Below are 5,014 nucleotides of genomic sequence, written 5' to 3'. Positions count from 1 at the left end.
TTACCGTGTGTGTGTGTCTGTGTCTCATTGTGTGGGGAGCGGTAGTGTAGCGGTTAGCGCGCTGCACTACGAACTTGGCGACCTGGGTTCGATTCCCGCTCACGGCAAACACCACTGACGATCATCTGAACCGGTCCTGGGCCTCCCCTAGGTCGACTTAGCCTCAAATGAGTACCTAGTGCGGTGTGTAAACATCGCCGCTAGGGAGACAAAGGCGGTCGGGCGTGGTGCTGGCCACCCACCCCCTCGTGTACCGTTCCGGCCTTCATAGGTGCTCGCTAACAACACTTGCCCCTACAGTCTGTTAAGGCTATACGGGGGATCTTTATCTTTGTGTCTCATTGTAACACCACATGTTACAGTAATACGTATTTGCCAAAGAACATTCAACAATTCTCTACCACTTACTAGCAAAATATATATACGATAGGCAACGTTTGGGACAATGCCCCTTCATCATAGTAGATAAATAGAGAAGCCAGATAGATACGAGTTGAAGACTGCACTACACACCACGGGGCCTGATACGAATTTTAAAAAATGTCCAGTTTTTAAATTGGCATATGAATAGTGACGGAATCGTAATAGCCATCTTCGCGCTTATGAAAGCCTGGGTTGCCGTGGTCGCACAGTGATGAGTGCCACTGCTACCATCTGTGGCAAATTATATCTACGATGAAAAAGTATCACTGTGTAATAAAGGACTCTTTCACTGTGTCTGTCTCCGTTGTCCTTTATTTGGGTTCTTACAACTTGTCCCACACGGCCCTCGCTCAGAGCCTCCACGCTTGGCAGCTCGACAGCTGCCGTCGCTCCCGTAGCCTTTCCCCACTCCGCTGCAGCTCCGCTGCAGGCTTCCTCGTGCAGTCTTTCAGCTGCTCTCGCGGCAGCTCCACCGCTGCTCTCCGTTCCACCCGTGCCCGGTCACCGCTGGCCGACGGTGCCGAGTCTCACCGCGTGGCGATCTCGCCACTCTCCACCCTCTGCCCTGCGTGGCCTCACTCTGTTTCTATTCCCATACTCTCCTCCCGTCTCTTCCGGTTCTCTCCCTTAAGAGCTTACCCCTCTCTCCCACGTGACCTAACCCCTCCCCCCGTGACGTCATATCCGCGAGGCCGTTTACGCCCGCATTACAACTGCAAGACGCCTCTGCAGAGTGGAAAATCCTGGCCGGAGGTGATTAAAGATGTGTGGAAGTGGCTCCACGTTTCAGAGAGGCCAAATACTGGCGCACAGCTGTCCGTCCTTCGCCAGGAGCTGAGACCCTCTGAATACATGGCTAGAAGATGGTATGTTTTAGCATCTTTTCACACCTTATCACCGTTTTTCACTGCAGAGGCATCTTGCAGTGTGACATTCCTCGTGTTCTTCCGGTTGCTGAACGAATACGTTATTAAGGTTGCACTCATTACACCCAAAGTGCTTGCTAGAAATGAACCACAACACTTTGCTGATCTCTTCACGAAGCATAAACCATCACGCAAATTCCAGTCATCCTCGCAGCGGCTTTGACTTACCATCGAGTAAAGACGACCACAGCATCGTGCACTTTCAAATGTGCTTCTGCGGCCGTCTGGAACGCTCTTCCGACAGGAAACCACTGGAGATATGCACTTTCAAATCATCCAGATTGAAAACTTATGTCGTTTGAGCTGCCTTTTGTGTTTAGTTTATTGTCCTCCCACACCTCCAATTAGCATGGTTGGCTACGTACCGTGCGAAAAAAGTTCAACATACATTTGCAGTGTCAGCGATTTGGAGACAAGGGTTTCCAGGAGGCACCTGCTTTATTCAACACCTTCACACTTCACCGGTTCACCCATACACTCTCCTTGATTGTCTAGCCTAGCCTAACACAACCCTGACTATGTAACACTGATGGCGCTGACCGGGGCAGCCAACAACTATCCGGCCGCGCAATATCTCGCGAAGACGGCAGCGACGAAGGCGGAAAGACGACAGCGACGACGAGGCGAGTCCACTCCCCAAACCGGCAGCCCTGAGCTCCCGCTCTCAGCTCCTTTTATGCTTCCCTGCGCGGCCTGCCTCCGTCCTGGCCGCACCTCTCTTCTCGAACCCACTAGCAGGTTCCAGGGGCGTCCAGATGGGGTCTTCCATGACCCTTGCCCCAGTTCCTCCGCCCTGCCGACACAGACTCCGTGTATATGCTCACCGGCGTGTGTACTGTTTGTCCACCGCAGTTTCCGCTGCTGGGCACCAGCCGGCGCTATTACACTCCATCTACACGGTGACATTGCTATCGTACATCTTTGTGATCTGGAGGTAAAATGCTCCAGGAATACAATCTTTAGCTTTTGCCACTTTGGGTGGTACCGATCATTCATTGGGTCAATTGGCTCAAGGACCAATATTACAAATACTTCCTAACCATGGAAAAATTACAACATTTGGAAAAGGAAATTTAATTACAAATAATAAACCACTTCGTTGAGCTATCATTTGTGACCAGGTGACAATCTAGGGATACGGAAATTCTATCCGCGATACAGGAAATCTGGAGCAATATATCTCCGGCAGTAGCGTAACTAGCGTGGGGGTAGTGGGTGGCTTGCACCCCCCCCCAGCCTTAACAACCACCATGAGATAATTTTCAATAACGGTGTAAAAGAACAACAACAATTATTTTGCGAAGACTGAGCGCCCCTACAGCGTTAAATGTTCGAGACCGTGAGCGTAACGATGATGTGGTGAGGCAAGAGGACCGTGCAAGATGAATCAAATATTGGGGCCCTACCTGCAGTGTCGGATTAGTTGTATTTTTTCACTTGCTAAACAGCGAGATAATACGACAAATCGCTAACCTTAAACACCCAGTCGTTCATAAAAGTTGAAGGCAGTATAGTACTATAGTAATCGAGCAAGTGCAGAATCACTGAACCGGAATTTATAGCTTGAAAGCGTTTAGCGTAGGGCCCTTGAAAGTGTGGGGCCTGTAGCATATGGAGCTACTTTTGCAACGAGGATAATCCGGCACTGCCTACTTGATCGATTGCCGCACCCTCTGAGCCGGTAATATTGTTGCTACGACCACTGATCTCTGGTGTTCAGTAACGGTAGCTGAGCATACTATTGTAGTGCCATACGAAGGGAGGGGCTGCTGGGGGCTTTGGGATCCTAGGCAGATAAGCCTTGGCGCCAGGCGCTAGGATCCCAGGCACCCCAGCCAGTTAAGTCCCTTGGCGCCACCAACGGGGGGGGGGGGGGGGGGGGCTGTGTGTGCTCTGTGGGATATCTGGGGGCGCACACAACCCCACCCCTCGTTGGGGACGAGGCATAAAAGGGCAGCTCCCTGGCCGATCGGGGACAGTTGGAGCTCAAGACCCAAGACCAGCCAGAGTAGGACCCTGGACCCCCTCGTCCTGCTTGTCCTTGTAAGGGCCGGGACGCTGTGAGGGCCAGTGGTGGGACTCTGGGACTCCCGGCTCTACGTCCTTGTAAGGGCGAGTTCCGAGGAAGCCAGAGTCCAGACCCGCACCTTGGCTGGGTCGGGTCAGATTAGCCTCCCCTAGGGTAATTGTAGCCGGAGGACCCCAGAGCGTAGCCAGAGTAGTGTATCTAGGCTTTGTATCTAGGCTGTGTACCTAGGCTGTGTACCTAGGCTGTAACAGAGTATCAGGACTGTTGGAGTGTTGTATTGTAATAAAGAAGTTACCTCTACAAGTGTCTCCGGAACCCATTACACTATTATTGGCGACATGTGGACGTCGGGAATTCCACAACCACGCCGGTCACGCTATTCGCTAAACCGGGACGCGAGTGAGTTGCTCCACAGATTAGGCGTCATCGACACGACGAACGTAATGGAATGGAGTCAATCGAATGGGCAACAACGAGGCAAAAATTAAAACCAGAGCAAGGGTCAACCAAGTACTGAGAGAAGCAATCAAAATAAACATCGGAGCGAAATCAACCAAAACAGGACAAATTTCGATTTAAAGCTTTCGTGACTGCAGAGATTCATCTTCTTGGTTCTTTCGGTAAAGTCACGTAGAAGGGAAATAATAAAATAATAAAAAATAAACCAATAAAATAATTCTCACGACGTTTCGGCCACAACGCAAGCAGCCGTCCTCAGGTGAAGAACAGGCCTGTCGGAAAGACAAACGTCGTGAGAATTATTTTATGATGTTTTATTTTTATTATTTTATTATTTCCCTTCTACGTGACTTTACCGAAAGAACCAAGAAGACAAAACAGGACAGTGCATACATTTGTGGGGGTATATCAACAACGATGGTCACCCCACCTTTGACCGAGTGGCTCATGCCTGAGCATGATCTGTTATGAGTCTTCGGATGCTTCCAGATCAGGTCATGATATCGCGTATTACCTCCACCACACTGCTGAAGTTGGCCTGGGGTCAAGGGGTCAACAAACCCATGACCTATGAATCCTACTCTCAGTTGCTCTTTGAGCTGCAGTGAAGCAACGATTATGTCGATTCCATGTACGAATGTCTGATGTGGCTATTGTTCACAATTGCACCCAACGAAACATAAAGCACGTTTTCTTTGACTGTTTCGGTAAAGTTACGTAGGTAGAAAAATATAATGAAATTCAAAATAATATACCACGACGTTTTTTTCGACCGCTTGTTTTGCGATCGAAACGTCGTGATATATTAAGTTTTATTTCATCTTTCTACCTACGTGACTTTACCGAAAGAACCAAAGAGTATCGATTCCTGCAGTCACGAAAGCTTCAAATCAAGATTGCACGTTTTGTTTGCTTGTCTTACCCACAAGCGTAATGTGTGGTTCATGCAGACTCGATGATGTCTTCTGGTAACAGGTGTCTATTTGGTGTTTCAACATTTTAACACCTGGATTTATTTTATTATTGCTGGAAAGGGTGAAAGCCTCTTCTTTTTTTATCAGCGTGGATTTATTTTTCTTTTTTTTTACGCAGTTGCCGAGCGCAGCGCCTTGTGGCCTAGAACGTCAAACGTCCAGCAACAAACAGCACTGCTATCAAAGTTGTAATAGATAACGAG

The sequence above is a fragment of the Lampetra planeri genome, chromosome 23 (genome assembly GCF_965212315.1).
Source record: "Lampetra planeri chromosome 23, kcLamPlan1.2.h2, whole genome shotgun sequence".
NCBI classification, from domain to species: Eukaryota; Metazoa; Chordata; class Hyperoartia; order Petromyzontiformes; family Petromyzontidae; genus Lampetra; species Lampetra planeri.
Note: the sequence above shows the minus strand (reverse complement) of the source record.